This window comes from Hyperolius riggenbachi, chromosome 4, assembly GCF_040937935.1.
Source record: "Hyperolius riggenbachi isolate aHypRig1 chromosome 4, aHypRig1.pri, whole genome shotgun sequence".
Lineage (NCBI taxonomy): Eukaryota > Metazoa > Chordata > Amphibia > Anura > Hyperoliidae > Hyperolius > Hyperolius riggenbachi.
The window spans coordinates 24,424,848-24,446,921 of record NC_090649.1 but is presented as its reverse complement, the minus strand read 5'-3'; the positions used below and the strand labels follow the sequence as shown (position 1 = coordinate 24,446,921).

The following is a 22,074-nucleotide window of genomic DNA, read 5'->3' as shown; positions in this document are numbered from 1 at the left end:
CAAAAATGGTTTGACAGAGATGTGGGCCGTTTTCCACTAAAGCAGTGGAGTAAGGAAGACGCTGTTGTATCATGGGATGCAAACGGGAAAGGGTCAACAAGAAAGAAGGTGTGTTATCAACGTGACGTAAAAGTTCCTTCGAGCCGGAATCGAACCAGCGACCTAAGGATTACAGTTTTCTCAACATTTTGTCAATCTACAGTCCTCCGCTCTACCAGCTGAGCTATCGAAGGATACCTCAGCTAAGGTTTTGCCAGCCTTTGATCCTCATTCCTAGCGAGCGGAAGGTGCAGAAAATGAGTGTTTGTCTCTGGGGTTCAAGATGGAAAAGCATGTGTGTGGAGGATGCGGGCATCGATCCCGCTACCTCTCACATGCTAAGCGAGCGCTCTACCATTTGAGCTAATGCCCCATCTATACACATCTGCGCAAGAGACGCGGGCGGATGAGCGGAACTGCGATGTCAGAGTTAACGATGGAACGCCACACAGTTTCATTGGAATGGAGGACTGTGTATTTTACAACATTTCTTTTGTCTTCACAGAGTGTTGAGCAAGGGGTCAACCAAAAGTAGGAATTTTAGAAAGGTGTGATACAACCGGTAAAAAGTAATCAGACTCCCAAAAGTGGAAGCAGACAAAACGGGTCACTAGAGGTATTAAGTCAAATACAAAGCACTTTGTCTTCAAACAAAGTAGTGGGCTGCTGCCAATAAGGGTCGCTACTGACTTTAGTTCTTCTCCAATGACCTAGTAGATGGAATGGAAAGTGGGAGATAGCACTCTTGCCCTTGTTGCTTTTTTTTTGTGCTCTGGACTGAGGTGCAGTGAGGCTAAAAAGGGGGAACTTGATGGCCACTGAGCTATGAAAGGATACCCCACAAGAGTCTTTTTTGGCCTTTGATCCTCAACCCTACCCAGCTGAACTCTGTAACTCTTTCTAGCAAGCTGCCCGACTCCCCTTTTTTAATTGAGTCAGGGTAACAGTAATAGGTAATTACCCTGGCAGGTAGAAGCCCAAAAATGGTTTGCCAGAGATGTGGGCCGTTTTCCACTAAAGCGGTGGAGTAAGGAAGATGTTGTTGTATCATGGGATGCAAACGGGAAAGGGTCAACAAGAAAGACGGTGTGTTATCAACGTGACGTAAAAGTTCCTTCGAGCCGGAATCGAACCAGCGACCTAAGGATTACAGTTTTCTCAACATTTTGTCAATCTACAGTCCTCCACTCTACCAGCTGAGCTATCGAAGGATACCCCAGCTACGGTTTTGCCAGCCTTTGATCCTCATTCCTAGCGAGCGGAAGGTGCAGAAAATGAGTGTTTGTCTCTGGGGTTCAAGATGGAAAAGCATGTGTGTGGAGGATGCGGGCATCGATCCCGCTACCTCTCGCATGCTAAGCGAGCGCTCTACCATTTGAGCTAATCCCCCATCTATACACATCTGCGCAAGAGACGCGGGCGGATGAGCGGAACTGCGATGTCAGAGTTAACGATGGAACGCCACACAGTTTCATTGGAATGGAGGACTGTGTATTTTACAACATTTCTTTTGTCTTCACAGAGTGTTGAGCAAGGGGTCAACAAAAAGTAGGAATTTTAGAAAGGTGTGATACAACCGGTAAAAAGTAATCAGACTCCCAAAAGTGGAAGCAGACAAAACGGGTCGCTAGAGGTATTAAGTCAAATACAAAGCACTTTGTCTTCAAACAAAGTAGTGGGCTGCTGCCAATAAGGGTCGCTACTGACTTTAGTTCTTCTCCAATGACCTAGTAGATGGAATGGAAAGTGGGAGAAAGCACTCTTGCCCTTGTTGCTTTTTTTTTGTGCTCTGGACTGAGGTGCAGTGAGGCTAAAAAGGGGGAACTTGATGGCCACTGAGCTATGAAAGGATACCCCACAAGAGTCTTTTTTGGCCTTTGATCCTCAACCCTACCCAGCTGAACTCTGTAACTCTTTCTAGCAAGCTGCCCGACTCCCCTTTCTTAATTGAGTCAGGGTAACAGTAATAGGTAATTACCCTGGCAGGTAGAAGCCCAAAAATGGTTTGACAGAGATGTGGGCCGTTTTCCACTAAAGCAGTGGAGTAAGGAAGACGCTGTTGTATCATGGGATGCAAACGGGAAAGGGTCAACAAGAAAGACGGTGTGTTATCAACGTGACGTAAAAGTTCCTTCGAGCCGAAATCGAACCAGCGACCTAAGGATTACAGTTTTCTCAACATTTTGTCAATCTACAGTCCACCGCTCTACCAGCTGAGCTATCGAAGGATACCTCAGCTAAGGTTTTGCCAGCCTTTGATCCTCATTCCTAGCGAGCGGAAGGTGCAGAAAATGAGTGTTTGTCTCTGGGGTTCAAGATGGAAAAGCATGTGTGTGGAGGATGCGGGCATCGATCCCGCTACCTCTCACATGCTAAGCGAGCGCTCTACCATTTGAGCTAATGCCCCATCTATACACATCTGCGCAAGAGACGCGGGCGGATGAGCGGAACTGCGATGTCAGAGTTAACGATGGAACGCCACACAGTTTCATTGGAATGGAGGACTGTGTATTTTACAACATTTCTTTTGTCTTCACAGAGTGTTGAGCAAGGGGTCAACAAAAAGTAGGAATTTTAGAAAGGTGTGATACAACCGGTAAAAAGTAATCAGACTCCCAAAAGTGGAAGCAGACAAAACGGGTCGCTAGAGGTATTAAGTCAAATACAAAGCACTTTGTCTTCAAACAAAGTAGTGGGCTGCTGCCAATAAGGGTCGCTACTGACTTTAGTTCTTCTCCAATGACCTAGTAGATGGAATGGAAAGTGGGAGAAAGCACTCTTGCCCTTGTTGCTTTTTTTTTGTGCTCTGGACTGGGGTGCAGTGAGGCTAAAAAGGGGGAACTTGATGGCCACTGAGCTATGAAAGGATACCCCACAAGAGTCTTTTTTGGCCTTTGATCCTCAACCCTACCCAGCTGAACTCTGTAACTCTTTCTAGCAAGCTGCCCGACTCCCCTTTTTTAATTGAGTCAGGGTAACAGTAATAGGTAATTACCCTGGCAGGTAGAAGCCCAAAAATGGTTTGCCAGAGATGTGGGCCGTTTTCCACTAAAGCGGTGGAGTAAGGAAGACGCTGTTGTATCATGGGATGCAAACGGGAAAGGGTCAACAAGAAAGACGGTGTGTTATCAACGTGACGTAAAAGTTCCTTCGAGCCGGAATCGAACCAGCGACCTAAGGATTACAGTTTTCTCAACATTTTGTCAATCTACAGTCCTCCGCTCTACCAGCTGAGCTATCGAAGGATACCCCAGCTAAGGTTTTGCCAGCCTTTGATCCTCATTCCTAGCGAGCGGAAGGTGCAGAAAATGAGTGTTTGTCTCTGGGGTTCAAGATGGAAAAGCATGTGTGTGGAGGATGCGGGCATCGATCCCGCTACCTCTCGCATGCTAAGCGAGCGCTCTACCATTTGAGCTAATCCCCCATCTATACACATCTGCGCAAGAGACGCGGGCGGATGAGCGGAACTGCGATGTCAGAGTTAACGATGGAACGCCACACAGTTTCATTGGAATGGAGGACTGTGTATTTTACAACATTTCTTTTGTCTTCACAGAGTGTTGAGCAAGGGGTCAACAAAAAGTAGGAATTTTAGAAAGGTGTGATACAACCGGTAAAAAGTAATCAGACTCCCAAAAGTGGAAGCAGACAAAACGGGTCGCTAGAGGTATTAAGTCAAATACAAAGCACTTTGTCTTCAAACAAAGTAGTGGGCTGCTGCCAATAAGGGTCGCTACTGACTTTAGTTCTTCTCCAATGACCTAGTAGATGGAATGGAAAGTGGGAGAAAGCACTCTTGCCCTTGTTGCTTTTTTTTTGTGCTCTGGACTGGGGTGCAGTGAGGCTAAAAAGGGGGAACTTGATGGCCACTGAGCTATGAAAGGATACCCCACAAGAGTCTTTTTTGGCCTTTGATCCTCAACCCTACCCAGCTGAACTCTGTAACTCTTTCTAGCAAGCTGCCCGACTCCCCTTTTTTAATTGAGTCAGGGTAACAGTAATAGGTAATTACCCTGGCAGGTAGAAGCCCAAAAATGGTTTGCCAGAGATGTGGGCCGTTTTCCACTAAAGCGGTGGAGTAAGGAAGACGCTGTTGTATCATGGGATGCAAACGGGAAAGGGTCAACAAGAAAGACGGTGTGTTATCAACGTGACGTAAAAGTTCCTTCGAGCCGGAATCGAACCAGCGACCTAAGGATTACAGTTTTCTCAACATTTTGTCAATCTACAGTCCTCCGCTCTACCAGCTGAGCTATCGAAGGATACCCCAGCTAAGGTTTTGCCAGCCTTTGATCCTCATTCCTAGCGAGCGGAAGGTGCAGAAAATGAGTGTTTGTCTCTGGGGTTCAAGATGGAAAAGCATGTGTGTGGAGGATGCGGGCATCGATCCCGCTACCTCTCGCATGCTAAGCGAGCGCTCTACCATTTGAGCTAATCCCCCATCTATACACATCTGCGCAAGAGACGCGGGCGGATGAGCGGAACTGCGATGTCAGAGTTAACGATGGAACGCCACACAGTTTCATTGGAATGGAGGACTGTGTATTTTACAACATTTCTTTTGTCTTCACAGAGTGTTGAGCAAGGGGTCAACAAAAAGTAGGAATTTTAGAAAGGTGTGATACAACCGGTAAAAAGTAATCAGACTCCCAAAAGTGGAAGCAGACAAAACGGGTCGCTAGAGGTATTAAGTCAAATACAAAGCACTTTGTCTTCAAACAAAGTAGTGGGCTGCTGCCAATAAGGGTCGCTACTGACTTTAGTTCTTCTCCAATGACCTAGTAGATGGAATGGAAAGTGGGAGAAAGCACTCTTGCCCTTGTTGCTTTTTTTTGTGCTCTGGACTGAGGTGCAGTGAGGCTAAAAAGGGGGAACTTGATGGCCACTGAGCTATGAAAGGATACCCCACAAGAGTCTTTTTTGGCCTTTGATCCTCAACCCTACCCAGCTGAACTCTGTAACTCTTTCTAGCAAGCTGCCCGACTCCCCTTTTTTAATTGAGTCAGGGTAACAGTAATAGGTAATTACCCTGGCAGGTAGAAGCCCAAAAATGGTTTGCCAGAGATGTGGGCCGTTTTCCACTAAAGCGGTGGAGTAAGGAAGACGCTGTTGTATCATGGGATGCAAACGGGAAAGGGTCAACAAGAAAGACGGTGTGTTATCAACGTGACGTAAAAGTTCCTTCGAGCCGGAATCGAACCAGCGACCTAAGGATTACAGTTTTCTCAACATTTTGTCAATCTACAGTCCTCCGCTCTACCAGCTGAGCTATCGAAGGATACCTCAGCTAAGGTTTTGCCAGCCTTTGATCCTCATTCCTAGCGAGCGGAAGGTGCAGAAAATGAGTGTTTGTCTCTGGGGTTCAAGATGGAAAAGCATGTGTGTGGAGGATGCGGGCATCGATCCCGCTACCTCTCGCATGCTAAGCGAGCGCTCTACCATTTGAGCTAATGCCCCATCTATACACATCTGCGCAAGAGACGCGGGCGGATGAGCGGAACTGCGATGTCAGAGTTAACGATGGAACGCCACACAGTTTCATTGGAATGGAGGACTGTGTATTTTACAACATTTCTTTTGTCTTCACAGAGTGTTGAGCAAGGGGTCAACAAAAAGTAGGAATTTTAGAAAGGTGTGATACAACCAGTAAAAAGTAATCAGACTCCCAAAAGTGGAAGCAGACAAAACGGGTCGCTAGAGGTATTAAGTCAAATACAAAGCACTTTGTCTTCAAACAAAGTAGTGGGCTGCTGCCAATAAGGGTCGCTACTGACTTTAGTTCTTCTCCAATGACCTAGTAGATGGAATGGAAAGTGGGAGAAAGCACTCTTGCCCTTGTTGCTTTTTTTTTGTGCTCTGGACTGAGGTGCAGTGAGGCTAAAAAGGGGGAACTTGATGGCCACTGAGCTATGAAAGGATACCCCACAAGAGTCTTTTTTGGCCTTTGATCCTCAACCCTACCCAGCTGAACTCTGTAACTCTTTCTAGCAAGCTGCCCGACTCCCCTTTTTTAATTGAGTCAGGGTAACAGTAATAGGTAATTACCCTGGCAGGTAGAAGCCCAAAAATGGTTTGCCAGAGATGTGGGCCGTTTTCCACTAAAGCGGTGGAGTAAGGAAGACGCTGTTGTATCATGGGATGCAAACGGGAAAGGGTCATCAAGAAAGACGGTGTGTTATCAACGTGACGTAAAAGTTCCTTCGAGCCGGAATCGAACCAGCGACCTAAGGATTACAGTTTTCTCAACATTTTGTCAATCTACAGTCCTCCGCTCTACCAGCTGAGCTATCGAAGGATACCCCAGCTAAGGTTTTGCCAGCCTTTGATCCTCATTCCTAGCGAGCGGAAGGTGCAGAAAATGAGTGTTTGTCTCTGGGGTTCAAGATGGAAAAGCATGTGTGTGGAGGATGCGGGCATCGATCCCGCTACCTCTCGCATGCTAAGCGAGCGCTCTACCATTTGAGCTAATCCCCCATCTATACACATCTGCGCAAGAGACGCGGGCGGATGAGCGGAACTGCGATGTCAGAGTTAACGATGGAACGCCACACAGTTTCATTGGAATGGAGGACTGTGTATTTTACAACATTTCTTTTGTCTTCACAGAGTGTTGAGCAAGGGGTCAACAAAAAGTAGGAATTTTAGAAAGGTGTGATACAACCGGTAAAAAGTAATCAGACTCCCAAAAGTGAAAGCAGACAAAACGGGTCGCTAGAGGTATTAAGTCAAATACAAAGCACTTTGTCTTCAAACAAAGTAGTGGGCTGCTGCCAATAAGGGTCGCTACTGACTTTAGTTCTTCTCCAATGACCTAGTAGATGGAATGGAAAGTGGGAGAAAGCACTCTTGCCCTTGTTGCTTTTTTTTTTGTGCTCTGGACTGAGGTGCAGTGAGGCTAAAAAGGGGGAACTTGATGGCCACTGAGCTATGAAAGGATACCCCACAAGAGTCTTTTTTGGCCTTTGATCCTCAACCCTACCCAGCTGAACTCTGTAACTCTTTCTAGCAAGCTGCCCGACTCCCCTTTTTTAATTGAGTCAGGGTAACAGTAATAGGTAATTACCCTGGCAGGTAGAAGCCCAAAAATGGTTTGCCAGAGATGTGGGCCGTTTTCCACTAAAGCGGTGGAGTAAGGAAGACGCTGTTGTATCATGGGATGCAAACGGGAAAGGGTCAACAAGAAAGACGGTGTGTTATCAACGTGACGGAAAAGTTCCTTCGAGCCGGAATCGAACCAGCGACCTAAGGATTACAGTTTTCTCAACATTTTGTCAATCTACAGTCCTCCGCTCTGCCAGCTGAGCTATCGAAGGATACCCCAGCTAAGGTTTTGCCAGCCTTTGATCCTCATTCCTAGCGAGCGGAAGGTGCAGAAAATGAGTGTTTGTCTCTGGGGTTCAAGATGGAAAAGCATGTGTGTGGAGGATGCAGGCATCGATCCCGCTACCTCTCGCATGCTAAGCGAGCGCTCTACCATTTGAGCTAATCCCCCATCTATACACATCTGCGCAAGAGACGCGGGCGGATGAGCGGAACTGCGATGTCAGAGTTAACGATGGAACGCCACACAGTTTCATTGGAATGGAGGACTGTGTATTTTACAACATTTCTTTTGTCTTCACAGAGTGTTGAGCAAGGGGTCAACAAAAAGTAGGAATTTTAGAAAGGTGTGATACAACCGGTAAAAAGTAATCAGACTCCCAAAAGTGGAAGCAGACAAAACGGGTCGCTAGAGGTATTAAGTCAAATACAAAGCACTTTGTCTTCAAACAAAGTAGTGGGCTGCTGCCAATAAGGGTCGCTACTGACTTTAGTTCTTCTCCAATGACCTAGTAGATGGAATGGAAAGTGGGAGAAAGCACTCTTGCCCTTGTTGCTTTTTTTTGTGCTCTGGACTGAGGTGCAGTGAGGCTAAAAAGGGGGAACTTGATGGCCACTGAGCTATGAAAGGATACCCCACAAGAGTCTTTTTTGGCCTTTGATCCTCAACCCTACCCAGCTGAACTCTGTAACTCTTTCTAGCAAGCTGCCCGACTCCCCTTTTTTAATTGAGTCAGGGTAACAGTAATAGGTAATTACCCTGGCAGGTAGAAGCCCAAAAATGGTTTGCCAGAGATGTGGGCCGTTTTCCACTAAAGCGGTGGAGTAAGGAAGACGCTGTTGTATCATGGGATGCAAACGGGAAAGGGTCAACAAGAAAGACGGTGTGTTATCAATGTGACGTAAAAGTTCCTTCGAGCCGGAATTGAACCAGCGACCTAAGGATTACAGTTTTCTCAACATTTTGTCAATCTACAGTCCTCCGCTCTACCAGCTGAGCTATCGAAGGATACCCCAGCTAAGGTTTTGCCAGCCTTTGATCCTCATTCCTAGCGAGCGGAAGGTGCAGAAAATGAGTGTTTGTCTCTGGGGTTCAAGATGGAAAAGCATGTGTGTGGAGGATGCGGGCATCGATCCCGCTACCTCTCGCATGCTAAGCGAGCGCTCTACCATTTGAGCTAATCCCCCATCTATACACATCTGCGCAAGAGACGCGGGCGGATGAGCGGAACTGCGATGTCAGAGTTAACGATGGAACGCCACACAGTTTCATTGGAATGGAGGACTGTGTATTTTACAACATTTCTTTTGTCTTCACAGAGTGTTGAGCAAGGGGTCAACAAAAAGTAGGAATTTTAGAAAGGTGTGATACAACCGGTAAAAAGTAATCAGACTCCCAAAAGTGGAAGCAGACAAAACGGGTCGCTAGAGGTATTAAGTCAAATACAAAGCACTTTGTCTTCAAACAAAGTAGTGGGCTGCTGCCAATAAGGGTCGCTACTGACTTTAGTTCTTCTCCAATGACCTAGTAGATGGAATGGAAAGTGGGAGAAAGCACTCTTGCCCTTGTTGCTTTTTTTTTGTGCTCTGGACTGAGGTGCAGTGAGGCTAAAAAGGGGGAACTTGATGGCCACTGAGCTATGAAAGGATACCCCACAAGAGTCTTTTTTGGCCTTTGATCCTCAACCCTACCCAGCTGAACTCTGTAACTCTTTCTAGCAAGCTGCCCGACTCCCCTTTTTTAATTGAGTCAGGGTAACAGTAATAGGTAATTACCCTGGCAGGTAGAAGCCCAAAAATGGTTTGCCAGAGATGTGGGCCGTTTTCCACTAAAGCGGTGGAGTAAGGAAGACGCTGTTGTATCATGGGATGCAAACGGGAAAGGGTCAACAAGAAAGACGGTGTGTTATCAACGTGACGTAAAAGTTCCTTCGAGCCGGAATCGAACCAGCGACCTAAGGATTACAGTTTTCTCAACATTTTGTCAATCTACAGTCCTCCGCTCTACCAGCTGAGCTATCGAAGGATACCCCAGCTAAGGTTTTGCCAGCCTTTGATCCTCATTCCTAGCGAGCGGAAGGTGCAGAAAATGAGTGTTTGTCTCTGGGGTTCAAGATGGAAAAGCATGTGTGTGGAGGATGCGGGCATCGATCCCGCTACCTCTCGCATGCTAAGCGAGCGCTCTACCATTTGAGCTAATCCCCCATCTATACACATCTGCGCAAGAGACGCGGGCGGATGAGCGGAACTGCGATGTCAGAGTTAACGATGGAACGCCACACAGTTTCATTGGAATGGAGGACTGTGTATTTTACAACATTTCTTTTGTCTTCACAGAGTGTTGAGCAAGGGGTCAACAAAAAGTAGGAATTTTAGAAAGGTGTGATACAACCGGTAAAAAGTAATCAGACTCCCAAAAGTGAAAGCAGACAAAACGGGTCGCTAGAGGTATTAAGTCAAATACAAAGCACTTTGTCTTCAAACAAAGTAGTGGGCTGCTGCCAATAAGGGTCGCTACTGACTTTAGTTCTTCTCCAATGACCTAGTAGATGGAATGGAAAGTGGGAGAAAGCACTCTTGCCCTTGTTGCTTTTTTTTTTGTGCTCTGGACTGAGGTGCAGTGAGGCTAAAAAGGGGGAACTTGATGGCCACTGAGCTATGAAAGGATACCCCACAAGAGTCTTTTTTGGCCTTTGATCCTCAACCCTACCCAGCTGAACTCTGTAACTCTTTCTAGCAAGCTGCCCGACTCCCCTTTTTTAATTGAGTCAGGGTAACAGTAATAGGTAATTACCCTGGCAGGTAGAAGCCCAAAAATGGTTTGCCAGAGATGTGGGCCGTTTTCCACTAAAGCGGTGGAGTAAGGAAGACGCTGTTGTATCATGGGATGCAAACGGGAAAGGGTCAACAAGAAAGACGGTGTGTTATCAACGTGACGTAAAAGTTCCTTCGAGCCGGAATCGAACCAGCGACCTAAGGATTACAGTTTTCTCAACATTTTGTCAATCTACAGTCCTCCGCTCTGCCAGCTGAGCTATCGAAGGATACCCCAGCTAAGGTTTTGCCAGCCTTTGATCCTCATTCCTAGCGAGCGGAAGGTGCAGAAAATGAGTGTTTGTCTCTGGGGTTCAAGATGGAAAAGCATGTGTGTGGAGGATGCAGGCATCGATCCCGCTACCTCTCGCATGCTAAGCGAGCGCTCTACCATTTGAGCTAATCCCCCATCTATACACATCTGCGCAAGAGACGCGGGCGGATGAGCGGAACTGCGATGTCAGAGTTAACGATGGAACGCCACACAGTTTCATTGGAATGGAGGACTGTGTATTTTACAACATTTCTTTTGTCTTCACAGAGTGTTGAGCAAGGGGTCAACAAAAAGTAGGAATTTTAGAAAGGTGTGATACAACCGGTAAAAAGTAATCAGACTCCCAAAAGTGGAAGCAGACAAAACGGGTCGCTAGAGGTATTAAGTCAAATACAAAGCACTTTGTCTTCAAACAAAGTAGTGGGCTGCTGCCAATAAGGGTCGCTACTGACTTTAGTTCTTCTCCAATGACCTAGTAGATGGAATGGAAAGTGGGAGAAAGCACTCTTGCCCTTGTTGCTTTTTTGTGTGCTCTGGACTGAGGTGCAGTGAGGCTAAAAAGGGGGAACTTGATGGCCACTGAGCTATGAAAGGATACCCCACAAGAGTCTTTTTTGGCCTTTGATCCTCAACCCTACCCAGCTGAACTCTGTAACTCTTTCTAGCAAGCTGCCCGACTCCCCTTTTTTAATTGAGTCAGGGTAACAGTAATAGGTAATTACCCTGGCAGGTAGAAGCCCAAAAATGGTTTGCCAGAGATGTGGGCCGTTTTCCACTAAAGCGGTGGAGTAAGGAAGACGCTGTTGTATCATGGGATGCAAACGGGAAAGGGTCAACAAGAAAGACGGTGTGTTATCAATGTGACGTAAAAGTTCCTTCGAGCCGGAATTGAACCAGCGACCTAAGGATTACAGTTTTCTCAACATTTTGTCAATCTACAGTCCTCCGCTCTACCAGCTGAGCTATCGAAGGATACCCCAGCTAAGGTTTTGCCAGCCTTTGATCCTCATTCCTAGCGAGCGGAAGGTGCAGAAAATGAGTGTTTGTCTCTGGGGTTCAAGATGGAAAAGCATGTGTGTGGAGGATGCGGGCATCGATCCCGCTACCTCTCGCATGCTAAGCGAGCGCTCTACCATTTGAGCTAATCCCCCATCTATACACATCTGCGCAAGAGACACGGGCGGATGAGCGGAACTGCGATGTCAGAGTTAACGATGGAACGCCACACAGTTTCATTGGAATGGAGGACTGTGTATTTTACAACATTTCTTTTGTCTTCACAGAGTGTTGAGCAAGGGGTCAACAAAAAGTAGGAATTTTAGAAAGGTGTGATACAACCGGTAAAAAGTAATCAGACTCCCAAAAGTGGAAGCAGACAAAACGGGTCGCTAGAGGTATTAAGTCAAATACAAAGCACTTTGTCTTCAAACAAAGTAGTGGGCTGCTGCCAATAAGGGTCGCTACTGACTTTAGTTCTTCTCCAATGACCTAGTAGATGGAATGGAAAGTGGGAGAAAGCACTCTTGCCCTTGTTGCTTTTTTTTTGTGCTCTGGACTGAGGTGCAGTGAGGCTAAAAAGGGGGAACTTGATGGCCACTGAGCTATGAAAGGATACCCCACAAGAGTCTTTTTTGGCCTTTGATCCTCAACCCTACCCAGCTGAACTCTGTAACTCTTTCTAGCAAGCTGCCCGACTCCCCTTTTTTAATTGAGTCAGGGTAACAGTAATAGGTAATTACCCTGGCAGGTAGAAGCCCAAAAATGGTTTGCCAGAGATGTGGGCCGTTTTCCACTAAAGCGGTGGAGTAAGGAAGACGCTGTTGTATCATGGGATGCAAACGGAAAAGGGTCAACAAGAAAGACGGTGTGTTATCAACGTGACGTAAAAGTTCCTTCGAGCCGGAATCGAACCAGCGACCTAAGGATTACAGTTTTCTCAACATTTTGTCAATCTACAGTCCTCCGCTCTACCAGCTGAGCTATCGAAGGATACCCCAGCTAAGGTTTTGCCAGCCTTTGATCCTCATTCCTAGCGAGCGGAAGGTGCAGAAAATGAGTGTTTGTCTCTGGGGTTCAAGATGGAAAAGCATGTGTGCGGAGGATGCGGGCATCGATCCCGCTACCTCTCGCATGCTAAGCGAGCGCTCTACCATTTGAGCTAATCCCCCATCTATACACATCTGCGCAAGAGACGCGGGCGGATGAGCGGAACTGCGATGTCAGAGTTAACGATGGAACGCCACACAGTTTCATTGGAATGGAGGACTGTGTATTTTACAACATTTCTTTTGTCTTCACAGAGTGTTGAGCAAGGGGTCAACAAAAAGTAGGAATTTTAGAAAGGTGTGATACAACCGGTAAAAAGTAATCAGACTCCCAAAAGTGGAAGCAGACAAAACGGGTCGCTAGAGGTATTAAGTCAAATACAAAGCACTTTGTCTTCAAACAAAGTAGTGGGCTGCTGCCAATAAGGGTCGCTACTGACTTTAGTTCTTCTCCAATGACCTAGTAGATGGAATGGAAAGTGGGAGAAAGCACTCTTGCCCTTGTTGCTTTTTTTTTGTGCTCTGGACTGAGGTGCAGTGAGGCTAAAAAGGGGGAACTTGATGGCCACTGAGCTATGAAAGGATACCCCACAAGAGTCTTTTTTGGCCTTTGATCCTCAACCCTACCCAGCTGAACTCTGTAACTCTTTCTAGCAAGCTGCCCAACTCCCCTTTTTTAATTGAGTCAGGGTAACAGTAATAGGTAATTACCCTGGCAGGTAGAAGCCCAAAAATGGTTTGCCAGAGATGTGGGCCGTTTTCCACTAAAGCGGTGGAGTAAGGAAGACGCTGTTGTATCATGGGATGCAAACGGGAAAGGGTCAACAAGAAAGACGGTGTGTTATCAACGTGACGTAAAAGTTCCTTCGAGCCGGAATCGAACCAGCGACCTAAGGATTACAGTTTTCTCAACATTTTGTCAATCTACAGTCCTCCGCTCTACCAGCTGAGCTATCGAAGGATACCCCAGCTAAGGTTTTGCCAGCCTTTGATCCTCATTCCTAGCGAGCGGAAGGTGCAGAAAATGAGTGTTTGTCTCTGGGGTTCAAGATGGAAAAGCATGTGTGTGGAGGATGCGGGCATCGATCCCGCTACCTCTCGCATGCTAAGCGAGCGCTCTACCATTTGAGCTAATCCCCCATCTATACACATCTGCGCAAGAGACGCGGGCGGATGAGCGGAACTGCGATGTCAGAGTTAACGATGGAACGCCACACAGTTTCATTGGAATGGAGGACTGTATATTTTACAACATTTCTTTTGTCTTCACAGAGTGTTGAGCAAGGGGTCAACAAAAAGTAGGAATTTTAGAAAGGTGTGATACAACCGGTAAAAAGTAATCAGACTCCCAAAAGTGGAAGCAGACAAAACGGGTCGCTAGAGGTATTAAGTCAAATACAAAGCACTTTGTCTTCAAACAAAGTAGTGGGCTGCTGCCAATAAGGGTCGCTACTGACTTTAGTTCTTCTCCAATGACCTAGTAGATGGAATGGAAAGTGGGAGAAAGCACTCTTGCCCTTGTTGCTTTTTTTTTTGTGCTCTGGACTGAGGTGCAGTGAGGCTAAAAAGGGGGAACTTGATGGCCACTGAGCTATGAAAGGATACCCCACAAGAGTCTTTTTTGGCCTTTGATCCTCAACCCTACCCAGCTGAACTCTGTAACTCTTTCTAGCAAGCTGCCCGACTCCCCTTTTTTAATTGAGTCAGGGTAACAGTAATAGGTAATTACCCTGGCAGGTAGAAGCCCAAAAATGGTTTGCCAGAGATGTGGGCCGTTTTCCACTAAAGCGGTGGAGTAAGGAAGACGCTGTTGTATCATGGGATGCAAACGGGAAAGGGTCAACAAGAAAGACGGTGTGTTATCAACGTGACGTAAAAGTTCCTTCGAGCCGGAATCGAACCAGCGACCTAAGGATTACAGTTTTCTCAACATTTTGTCAATCTACAGTCCTCCGCTCTGCCAGCTGAGCTATCGAAGGATACCCCAGCTAAGGTTTTGCCAGCCTTTGATCCTCATTCCTAGCGAGCGGAAGGTGCAGAAAATGAGTGTTTGTCTCTGGGGTTCAAGATGGAAAAGCATGTGTGTGGAGGATGCGGGCATCGATCCCGCTACCTCTCGCATGCTAAGCGAGCGCTCTACCATTTGAGCTAATCCCCCATCTATACACATCTGCGCAAGAGACGCGGGCGGATGAGCGGAACTGCGATGTCAGAGTTAACGATGGAACGCCACACAGTTTCATTGGAATGGAGGACTGTGTATTTTACAACATTTCTTTTGTCTTCACAGAGTGTTGAGCAAGGGGTCAACAAAAAGTAGGAATTTTAGAAAGGTGTGATACAACCGGTAAAAAGTAATCAGACTCCCAAAAGTGGAAGCAGACAAAACGGGTCGCTAGAGGTATTAAGTCAAATACAAAGCACTTTGTCTTCAAACAAAGTAGTGGGCTGCTGCCAATAAGGGTCGCTACTGACTTTAGTTCTTCTCCAATGACCTAGTAGATGGAATGGAAAGTGGGAGAAAGCACTCTTGCCCTTGTTGCTTTTTTTTGTGCTCTGGACTGAGGTGCAGTGAGGCTAAAAAGGGGGAACTTGATGGCCACTGAGCTATGAAAGGATACCCCACAAGAGTCTTTTTTGGCCTTTGATCCTCAACCCTACCCAGCTGAACTCTGTAACTCTTTCTAGCAAGCTGCCCGACTCCCCTTTTTTAATTGAGTCAGGGTAACAGTAATAGGTAATTACCCTGGCAGGTAGAAGCCCAAAAATGGTTTGCCAGAGATGTGGGTCGTTTTCCACTAAAGCGGTGGAGTAAGGAAGACGCTGTTGTATCATGGGATGCAAACGGGAAAGGGTCAACAAGAAAGACGGTGTGTTATCAACGTGACGTAAAAGTTCCTTCGAGCCGGAATCGAACCAGCGACCTAAGGTTTACAGTTTTCTCAACATTTTGTCAATCTACAGTCCTCCGCTCTACCAGCTGAGCTATCGAAGGATACCCCAGCTAAGGTTTTGCCAGCCTTTGATCCTCATTCCTAGCGAGCGGAAGGTGCAGTAAATGAGTGTTTGTCTCTGGGGTTCAAGATGGAAAAGCATGTGTGTGGAGGATGCGGGCATCGATCCCGCTACCTCTCGCATGCTAAGCGAGCGCTCTACCATTTGAGCTAATCCCCCATCCATACACATCTGCGCAAGAGACGCGGGCGGATGAGCGGAACTGCGATGTCAGAGTTAACGATGGAACGCCACACAGTTTCATTGGAATGGAGGACTGTGTATTTTACAACATTTCTTTTGTCTTCACAGAGTGTTGAGCAAGGGGTCAACAAAAAGTAGGAATTTTAGAAAGGTGTGATACAACCGGTAAAAAGTAATCAGACTCCCAAAAGTGGAAGCAGACAAAACGGGTCGCTAGAGGTATTAAGTCAAATACAAAGCACTTTGTCTTCAAACAAAGTAGTGGGCTGCTGCCAATAAGGGTCGCTACTGACTTTAGTTCTTCTCCAATGACCTAGTAGATGGAATGGAAAGTGGGAGAAAGCACTCTTGCCCTTGTTGCTTTTTTTTTGTGCTCTGGACTGAGGTGCAGTGAGGCTAAAAAGGGGGAACTTGATGGCCACTGAGCTATGAAAGGATACCCCACAAGAGTCTTTTTTGGCCTTTGATCCTCAACCCTACCCAGCTGAACTCTGTAACTCTTTCTAGCAAGCTGCCCGACTCCCCTTTTTTAATTGAGTCAGGGTAACAGTAATAGGTAATTACCCTGGCAGGTAGAAGCCCAAAAATGGTTTGCCAGAGATGTGGGCCCTTTTCCACTAAAGCGGTGGAGTAAGGAAGACGCTGTTGTATCATGGGATGCAAACGGGAAAGGGTCAACAAGAAAGACGGTGTGTTATCAACGTGACGTAAAAGTTCCTTCGAGCCGGAATCGAACCAGCGACCTAAGGATTACAGTTTTCTCAACATTTTGTCAATCTACAATCCTCTGCTCTACCAGCTGAGCTATCGAAGGATACCCCAGCTAAGGTTTTGCCAGCCTTTGATCCTCATTCCTAGCGAGCGGAAGGTGCAGAAAATGAGTGTTTGTCTCTGGGGTTCAAGATGGAAAAGCATGTGTGTGGAGGATGCGGGCATCGATCCCGCTACCTCTCGCATGCTAAGCGAGCGCTCTACCATTTGAGCTAATCCCCCATCTATACACATCTGCGCAAGAGACGCGGGCGGATGAGCGGAACTGCGATGTCAGAGTTAACGATGGAACGCCACACAGTTTCATTGGAATGGAGGACTGTGTATTTTACAACATTTCTTTTGTCTTCACAGAGTGTTGAGCAAGGGGTCAACAAAAAGTAGGAATTTTAGAAAGGTGTGATACAACCGGTAAAAAGTAATCAGACTCCCAAAAGTGGAAGCAGACAAAACGGGTCGCTAGAGGTATTAAGTCAAATACAAAGCACTTTGTCTTCAAACAAAGTAGTGGGCTGCTGCCAATAAGGGTCGCTACTGACTTTAGTTCTTCTCCAATGACCTAGTAGATGGAATGGAAAGTGGGAGAAAGCACTCTTGCCCTTGTTGCTTTTTTTTTGTGCTCTGGACTGAGGTGCAGTGAGGCTAAAAAGGGGGAACTTGATGGCCACTGAGCTATGAAAGGATACCCCACAAGAGTCTTTTTTGGCCTTTGATCCTCAACCCTACCCAGCTGAACTCTGTAACTCTTTCTAGCAAGCTGCCCGACTCCCCTTTTTTAATTGAGTCAGGGTAACAGTAATAGGTAATTACCCTGGCAGGTAGAAGCCCAAAAATGGTTTGCCAGAGATGTGGGCCGTTTTCCACTAAAGCGGTGGAGTAAGGAAGACGCTGTTGTATCATGGGATGCAAACGGGAAAGGGTCAACAAGAAAGACGGTGTGTTATCAACGTGACGTAAAAGTTCCTTCGAGCCGGAATCGAACCAGCGACCTAAGGATTACAGTTTTCTCAACATTTTGTCAATCTACAGTCCTCCGCTCTACCAGCTGAGCTTTCTAAGGATACCCCAGCTAAGGTTTTGCCAGCCTTTGATCCTCATTCCTAGCGAGCGGAAGGTGCAGAAAATGAGTGTTTGTCTCTGGGGTTCAAGATGGAAAAGCATGTGTGTGGAGGATGCAGGCATCGATCCCGCTACCTCTCGCATGCTAAGCGAGCGCTCTACCATTTGAGCTAATCCCCCATCCATACACATCTGCGCAAGAGACGCGGGCGGATGAGCGGAACTGCGATGTCAGAGTTAACGATGGAACGCCACACAGTTTCATTGGAATGGAGGACTGTGTATTTTACAACATTTCTTTTGTCTTCACAGAGTGTTGAGCAAGGGGTCAACAAAAAGTAGAAATTTTAGAAAGGTGTGATACAACCGGTAAAAAGTAATCAGACTCCCAAAAGTGGAAGCAGACAAAACGGGTCGCTAGAGGTATTAAGTCAAATACAAAGCACTTTGTCTTCAAACAAAGTAGTGGGCTGCTGCCAATAAGGGTCGCTACTGACTTTAGTTCTTCTCCAATGACCTAGTAGATGGAATGGAAAGTGGGAGAAAGCACTCTTGCCCTTGTTGCTTTTTTTGTGTGCTCTGGACTGAGGTGCAGTGAGGCTAAAAAGGGGGAACTTGATGGCCACTGAGCTATGAAAGGATACCCCACAAGAGTCTTTTTTGGCCTTTGATCCTCAACCCTACCCAGCTGAACTCTGTAACTCTTTCTAGCAAGCTGCCCGACTCCCCTTTTTTAATTGAGTCAGGGTAACAGTAATAGGTAATTACCCTGGCAGGTAGAAGCCCAAAAATGGTTTGCCAGAGATGTGGGCCCTTTTCCACTAAAGCGGTGGAGTAAGGAAGACGCTGTTGTATCATGGGATGCAAACGGGAAAGGGTCAACAAGAAAGACGGTGTGTTATCAACGTGACGTAAAAGTTCCTTCGAGACGGAATCGAACCAGCGACCTAAGGATTACAGTTTTCTCAACATTTTGTCAATCTACAATCCTCTGCTCTACCAGCTGAGCTATCGAAGGATACCCCAGCTAAGGTTTTGCCAGCCTTTGATCCTCATTCCTAGCGAGCGGAAGGTGCAGAAAATGAGTGTTTGTCTCTGGGGTTCAAGATGGAAAAGCATGTGTGTGGAGGATGCGGGCATCGATCCCGCTATCTCTCGCATGCTAAGCAAGCGCTCTACCATTTGAGCTAATCCCCCATCTATACACATCTGCGCAAGAGACGCGGGCGGATGAGCGGAACTGCGATGTCAGAGTTAACGATGGAACGCCACACAGTTTCATTGGAATGGAGGACTGTGTATTTTACAACATTTCTTTTGTCTTCACAGAGTGTTGAGCAAGGGGTCAACAAAAAGTAGGAATTTTAGAAAGGTGTGATACAACCGGTAAAAAGTAATCAGACTCCCAAAAGTGGAAGCAGACAAAACGGGTCGCTAGAGGTATTAAGTCAAATACAAAGCACTTTGTCTTCAAACAAAGTAGTGGGCTGCTGCCAATAAGGGTCGCTACTGACTTTAGTTCTTCTCCAATGACCTAGTAGATGGAATGGAAAGTGGGAGAAAGCACTCTTGCCCTTGTTGCTTTTTTTTTGTGCTCTGGACTGAGGTGCAGTGAGGCTAAAAAGGGGGAACTTGATGGCCACTGAGCTATGAAAGGATACCCCACAAGAGTCTTTTTTGGCCTTTGATCCTCAACCCTACCCAGCTGAACTCTGTAACTCTTTCTAGCAAGCTGCCTGACTCCCCTTTTTTAATTGAGTCAGGGTAACAGTAATAGGTAATTACCCTGGCAGGTAAAAGCCCAAAAATGGTTTGCCAGAGATGTGGGCCGTTTTCCACTAAAGCGGTGGAGTAAGGAAGACGCTGTTGTATCATGGGATGCAAACGGGAAAGGGTCAACAAGAAAGACGGTGTGTTATCAACGTGACGTAAAAGTTCCTTCGAGCCGGAATCGAACCAGCGACCTAAGGATTACAGTTTTCTCAACATTTTGTCTATCTACAGTCCTCCGCTCTACCAGCTGAGCTATCGAAGGATACCCCAGCTAAGGTTTTGCCAGCCTTTGATCCTCATTCCTAGCGAGCGGAAGGTGCAGAAAATGAGTGTTTGTCTCTGGGGTTCAAGATGGAAAAGCATGTGTGTGGAGGATGCGGGCATCGATCCCGCTACCTCTCGCATGCTAAGCGAGCGCTCTACCATTTGAGCTAATCCCCCATCTATACACATCTGCGCAAGAGACGCGGGCGGATGAGCGGAACTGCGATGTCAGAGTTAACGATGGAACGCCACACAGTCTCATTGGAATGGAGGACTGTGTATTTTACAACATTTATTTTGTCTTCACAGAGTGTTGAGCAAGGGGTCAACAAAAAGTAGGAATTTTAGAAAGGTGTGATACAACCGGTAAAAAGTAATCAGACTCCCAAAAGTGGAAGCAGACAAAGCGGGTCGCTAGAGGTATTAAGTCAAATACAAAGCACTTTGTCTTCAAACAAAGTAGTGGGCTGCTGCCAATAAGGGTCGCTACTGACTTTAGTTCTTCTCCAATGACCTAGTAGATGGAATGGAAAGTGGGAGAAAGCACTCTTGCCCTTGTTGCTTTTTTTTTTGTGCTCTGGACTGAGGTGCAGTGAGGCTAAAAAGGGGGAACTTGATGGCCACTGAGCTATGAAAGGATACCCCACAAGAGTCTTTTTTGGCCTTTGATCCTCAACCCTACCCAGCTGAACTCTTTAACTCTTTCTAGCAAGCTGCCCGACTCCCCTTTTTTAATTGAGTCAGGGTAACAGTAATAGGTAATTACCCTGGCAGGTAGAAGCCCAAAAATGGTTTGCCAGAGATGTGGGCCGTTTTCCACTAAAGCGGTGGAGTAAGGAAGACGCTGTTGTATCATGGGATGCAAACGGGAAAGGGTCAACAAGAAAGACGGTGTGTTATCAACGTGACGTAAAAGTTCCTTTGAGCCGGAATCAAACCAGCGACCTAAGGATTACAGTTTTCTCAACATTTTGTCAATCTACAGTCTCACGCTCTACCAGCTGAGCTATCGAAGGATACCCCAGCTAAGGTTTTGCCAGCCTTTGATCCTCATTCCTAGCGAGCGGAAGGTGCAGAAAATGAGTGTTTGTCTCTGGGGTTCAAGATGGAAAAGCATGTGTGTGGAGGATGCGGGCATCGATCCCGCTGCCTCTCGCATGCTAAGCGAGCGCTCTACCATTTGAGCTAATCCCCCATCTATACACATCTGCGCAAGAGACGCGGGCGGATGAGCGGAACTGCGATGTCAGAGTTAACGATGGAACGCCACACAGTTTCATTGGAATGGAGGACTGTGTATTTTACAACATTTATTTTGTCTTCACATAGTGTTGAGCAAGGGGTCAACAAAAAGTAGGAATTTTAGAAAGGTGTGATACAACCGGTAAAAAGTAATCAGACTCCCAAAAGTGGAAGCAGACAAAACGGGTCGCTAGAGGTATTAAGTCAAATACAAAGCACTTTGTCTTCAAACAAAGTAGTGGGCTGCTGCCAATAAGGGTCGCTACTGACTTTAGTTCTTCTCCAATGACCTAGTAGATGGAATGAAAAGTGGGAGAAAGCACTCTTGCCCTTGTTGCTTTTTTTTGTGCTCTGGACTGAGGTGCAGTGAGGCTAAAAAGGGGGAACTTGATGGCCACTGAGCTATGAAAGGATACCCCACAAGAGTCTTTTTTGGCCTTTGATCCTCAACCCTACCCAGCTGAACTCTGTAACTCTTTCTAGCAAGCTGCCCGACTCCCCTTTTTTAATTGAGTCAGGGTAACAGTAATAGGTAATTACCCTGGCAGGTAGAAGCCCAAAAATGGTTTGCCAGAGATGTGGGCCGTTTTCCACTAAAGCGGTGGAGTAAGGAAGACGCTGTTGTATCATGGGATGCAAACGGGAAAGGGTCAACAAGAAAGACGGTGTGTTATCAACGTGACGTAAAAGTTCCTTCGAGCCGGAATCGAACCAGCGACCTAAGGATTACAGTTTTCTCAACATTTTGTCAATCTACAGTCCTCCGCTCTACCAGCTGAGCTATCGAAGGATACCCCAGCTAAGGTTTTGCCAGCCTTTGATCCTCATTCCTAGCGAGCGGAAGGTGCAGAAAATGAGTGTTTGTCTCTGGGGTTCAAGATGGAAAAGCATGTGTGTGGAGGATGCGGGCATCGATCCCGCTGCCTCTCGCATGCTAAGCGAGCGCTCTACCATTTGAGCTAATCCCCCATCTATACACATCTGCGCAAGAGACGCGGGCGGATGAGCGGAACTGCGATGTCAGAGTTAACGATGGAACGCCACACAGTTTCATTGGAATGGAGGACTGTGTATTTTACAACATTTCTTTTGTCTTCACAGAGTGTTGAGCAAGGGGTCAACAAAAAGTAGGAATTTTAGAAAGGTGTGATACAACCGGTAAAAAGTAATCAGACTCCCAAAAGTGGAAGCAGACAAAACGGGTCGCTAGAGGTATTAAGTCAAATACAAAGCACTTTGTCTTCAAACAAAGTAGTGGGCTGCTGCCAATAAGGG

The 22,074-nt window shown here is 46.6% G+C and overlaps 32 non-coding genes across 32 annotated transcripts; all 32 read right to left on the bottom strand.

Moving 5' to 3' along the window:
- Window positions 1-134: 134 nt before the first annotated feature.
- TRNAY-GUA (transfer RNA tyrosine (anticodon GUA)) lies at window positions 135-233 on the bottom strand. Its single transcript has 2 exons — window positions 197-233; window positions 135-170 (listed from the first exon to the last, which is right to left on the bottom strand). It is a non-coding gene; the product is annotated as a tRNA-Tyr (tRNA).
- A 918-nt stretch (window positions 234-1,151) lies between these two features.
- TRNAY-GUA (transfer RNA tyrosine (anticodon GUA)) lies at window positions 1,152-1,250 on the bottom strand. The gene is made up of 2 exons: window positions 1,214-1,250; window positions 1,152-1,187 (listed from the first exon to the last, which is right to left on the bottom strand). It is a non-coding gene; the product is annotated as a tRNA-Tyr (tRNA).
- A 106-nt stretch (window positions 1,251-1,356) lies between these two features.
- TRNAA-AGC (transfer RNA alanine (anticodon AGC)) lies at window positions 1,357-1,429 on the bottom strand. Its single transcript has one exon. It is a non-coding gene; the product is annotated as a tRNA-Ala (tRNA).
- A 1,756-nt stretch (window positions 1,430-3,185) lies between these two features.
- On the bottom strand, window positions 3,186-3,284 carry TRNAY-GUA (transfer RNA tyrosine (anticodon GUA)). The gene is made up of 2 exons: window positions 3,248-3,284; window positions 3,186-3,221 (listed from the first exon to the last, which is right to left on the bottom strand). It is a non-coding gene; the product is annotated as a tRNA-Tyr (tRNA).
- Window positions 3,285-3,390: 106 nt separating this feature from the next.
- Window positions 3,391-3,463, bottom strand: TRNAA-AGC (transfer RNA alanine (anticodon AGC)). The gene has a single exon. It is a non-coding gene; the product is annotated as a tRNA-Ala (tRNA).
- Window positions 3,464-4,202: 739 nt separating this feature from the next.
- TRNAY-GUA (transfer RNA tyrosine (anticodon GUA)) lies at window positions 4,203-4,301 on the bottom strand. The gene is made up of 2 exons: window positions 4,265-4,301; window positions 4,203-4,238 (listed from the first exon to the last, which is right to left on the bottom strand). It is a non-coding gene; the product is annotated as a tRNA-Tyr (tRNA).
- A 106-nt stretch (window positions 4,302-4,407) lies between these two features.
- On the bottom strand, window positions 4,408-4,480 carry TRNAA-AGC (transfer RNA alanine (anticodon AGC)). The gene has a single exon. It is a non-coding gene; the product is annotated as a tRNA-Ala (tRNA).
- Window positions 4,481-5,218: 738 nt separating this feature from the next.
- TRNAY-GUA (transfer RNA tyrosine (anticodon GUA)) lies at window positions 5,219-5,317 on the bottom strand. Its single transcript has 2 exons — window positions 5,281-5,317; window positions 5,219-5,254 (listed from the first exon to the last, which is right to left on the bottom strand). It is a non-coding gene; the product is annotated as a tRNA-Tyr (tRNA).
- Window positions 5,318-6,235: 918 nt separating this feature from the next.
- Window positions 6,236-6,334, bottom strand: TRNAY-GUA (transfer RNA tyrosine (anticodon GUA)). The gene is made up of 2 exons: window positions 6,298-6,334; window positions 6,236-6,271 (listed from the first exon to the last, which is right to left on the bottom strand). It is a non-coding gene; the product is annotated as a tRNA-Tyr (tRNA).
- A 106-nt stretch (window positions 6,335-6,440) lies between these two features.
- Window positions 6,441-6,513, bottom strand: TRNAA-AGC (transfer RNA alanine (anticodon AGC)). Its single transcript has one exon. It is a non-coding gene; the product is annotated as a tRNA-Ala (tRNA).
- Window positions 6,514-7,253: 740 nt separating this feature from the next.
- TRNAY-GUA (transfer RNA tyrosine (anticodon GUA)) lies at window positions 7,254-7,352 on the bottom strand. Its single transcript has 2 exons — window positions 7,316-7,352; window positions 7,254-7,289 (listed from the first exon to the last, which is right to left on the bottom strand). It is a non-coding gene; the product is annotated as a tRNA-Tyr (tRNA).
- Window positions 7,353-8,269: 917 nt separating this feature from the next.
- Window positions 8,270-8,368, bottom strand: TRNAY-GUA (transfer RNA tyrosine (anticodon GUA)). Its single transcript has 2 exons — window positions 8,332-8,368; window positions 8,270-8,305 (listed from the first exon to the last, which is right to left on the bottom strand). It is a non-coding gene; the product is annotated as a tRNA-Tyr (tRNA).
- A 106-nt stretch (window positions 8,369-8,474) lies between these two features.
- TRNAA-AGC (transfer RNA alanine (anticodon AGC)) lies at window positions 8,475-8,547 on the bottom strand. Its single transcript has one exon. It is a non-coding gene; the product is annotated as a tRNA-Ala (tRNA).
- Window positions 8,548-9,286: 739 nt separating this feature from the next.
- TRNAY-GUA (transfer RNA tyrosine (anticodon GUA)) lies at window positions 9,287-9,385 on the bottom strand. Its single transcript has 2 exons — window positions 9,349-9,385; window positions 9,287-9,322 (listed from the first exon to the last, which is right to left on the bottom strand). It is a non-coding gene; the product is annotated as a tRNA-Tyr (tRNA).
- Window positions 9,386-9,491: 106 nt separating this feature from the next.
- TRNAA-AGC (transfer RNA alanine (anticodon AGC)) lies at window positions 9,492-9,564 on the bottom strand. Its single transcript has one exon. It is a non-coding gene; the product is annotated as a tRNA-Ala (tRNA).
- Window positions 9,565-10,304: 740 nt separating this feature from the next.
- TRNAY-GUA (transfer RNA tyrosine (anticodon GUA)) lies at window positions 10,305-10,403 on the bottom strand. The gene is made up of 2 exons: window positions 10,367-10,403; window positions 10,305-10,340 (listed from the first exon to the last, which is right to left on the bottom strand). It is a non-coding gene; the product is annotated as a tRNA-Tyr (tRNA).
- Window positions 10,404-11,320: 917 nt separating this feature from the next.
- TRNAY-GUA (transfer RNA tyrosine (anticodon GUA)) lies at window positions 11,321-11,419 on the bottom strand. Its single transcript has 2 exons — window positions 11,383-11,419; window positions 11,321-11,356 (listed from the first exon to the last, which is right to left on the bottom strand). It is a non-coding gene; the product is annotated as a tRNA-Tyr (tRNA).
- A 106-nt stretch (window positions 11,420-11,525) lies between these two features.
- TRNAA-AGC (transfer RNA alanine (anticodon AGC)) lies at window positions 11,526-11,598 on the bottom strand. Its single transcript has one exon. It is a non-coding gene; the product is annotated as a tRNA-Ala (tRNA).
- A 739-nt stretch (window positions 11,599-12,337) lies between these two features.
- Window positions 12,338-12,436, bottom strand: TRNAY-GUA (transfer RNA tyrosine (anticodon GUA)). Its single transcript has 2 exons — window positions 12,400-12,436; window positions 12,338-12,373 (listed from the first exon to the last, which is right to left on the bottom strand). It is a non-coding gene; the product is annotated as a tRNA-Tyr (tRNA).
- Window positions 12,437-12,542: 106 nt separating this feature from the next.
- On the bottom strand, window positions 12,543-12,615 carry TRNAA-AGC (transfer RNA alanine (anticodon AGC)). Its single transcript has one exon. It is a non-coding gene; the product is annotated as a tRNA-Ala (tRNA).
- Window positions 12,616-13,354: 739 nt separating this feature from the next.
- Window positions 13,355-13,453, bottom strand: TRNAY-GUA (transfer RNA tyrosine (anticodon GUA)). Its single transcript has 2 exons — window positions 13,417-13,453; window positions 13,355-13,390 (listed from the first exon to the last, which is right to left on the bottom strand). It is a non-coding gene; the product is annotated as a tRNA-Tyr (tRNA).
- A 106-nt stretch (window positions 13,454-13,559) lies between these two features.
- On the bottom strand, window positions 13,560-13,632 carry TRNAA-AGC (transfer RNA alanine (anticodon AGC)). Its single transcript has one exon. It is a non-coding gene; the product is annotated as a tRNA-Ala (tRNA).
- A 740-nt stretch (window positions 13,633-14,372) lies between these two features.
- TRNAY-GUA (transfer RNA tyrosine (anticodon GUA)) lies at window positions 14,373-14,471 on the bottom strand. The gene is made up of 2 exons: window positions 14,435-14,471; window positions 14,373-14,408 (listed from the first exon to the last, which is right to left on the bottom strand). It is a non-coding gene; the product is annotated as a tRNA-Tyr (tRNA).
- A 106-nt stretch (window positions 14,472-14,577) lies between these two features.
- Window positions 14,578-14,650, bottom strand: TRNAA-AGC (transfer RNA alanine (anticodon AGC)). The gene has a single exon. It is a non-coding gene; the product is annotated as a tRNA-Ala (tRNA).
- A 943-nt stretch (window positions 14,651-15,593) lies between these two features.
- Window positions 15,594-15,666, bottom strand: TRNAA-AGC (transfer RNA alanine (anticodon AGC)). Its single transcript has one exon. It is a non-coding gene; the product is annotated as a tRNA-Ala (tRNA).
- A 739-nt stretch (window positions 15,667-16,405) lies between these two features.
- Window positions 16,406-16,504, bottom strand: TRNAY-GUA (transfer RNA tyrosine (anticodon GUA)). Its single transcript has 2 exons — window positions 16,468-16,504; window positions 16,406-16,441 (listed from the first exon to the last, which is right to left on the bottom strand). It is a non-coding gene; the product is annotated as a tRNA-Tyr (tRNA).
- Window positions 16,505-16,610: 106 nt separating this feature from the next.
- TRNAA-AGC (transfer RNA alanine (anticodon AGC)) lies at window positions 16,611-16,683 on the bottom strand. The gene has a single exon. It is a non-coding gene; the product is annotated as a tRNA-Ala (tRNA).
- A 2,773-nt stretch (window positions 16,684-19,456) lies between these two features.
- On the bottom strand, window positions 19,457-19,555 carry TRNAY-GUA (transfer RNA tyrosine (anticodon GUA)). Its single transcript has 2 exons — window positions 19,519-19,555; window positions 19,457-19,492 (listed from the first exon to the last, which is right to left on the bottom strand). It is a non-coding gene; the product is annotated as a tRNA-Tyr (tRNA).
- Window positions 19,556-19,661: 106 nt separating this feature from the next.
- Window positions 19,662-19,734, bottom strand: TRNAA-AGC (transfer RNA alanine (anticodon AGC)). The gene has a single exon. It is a non-coding gene; the product is annotated as a tRNA-Ala (tRNA).
- A 945-nt stretch (window positions 19,735-20,679) lies between these two features.
- Window positions 20,680-20,752, bottom strand: TRNAA-AGC (transfer RNA alanine (anticodon AGC)). Its single transcript has one exon. It is a non-coding gene; the product is annotated as a tRNA-Ala (tRNA).
- A 738-nt stretch (window positions 20,753-21,490) lies between these two features.
- TRNAY-GUA (transfer RNA tyrosine (anticodon GUA)) lies at window positions 21,491-21,589 on the bottom strand. Its single transcript has 2 exons — window positions 21,553-21,589; window positions 21,491-21,526 (listed from the first exon to the last, which is right to left on the bottom strand). It is a non-coding gene; the product is annotated as a tRNA-Tyr (tRNA).
- Window positions 21,590-21,695: 106 nt separating this feature from the next.
- On the bottom strand, window positions 21,696-21,768 carry TRNAA-AGC (transfer RNA alanine (anticodon AGC)). Its single transcript has one exon. It is a non-coding gene; the product is annotated as a tRNA-Ala (tRNA).
- Window positions 21,769-22,074: the final 306 nt, after the last annotated feature.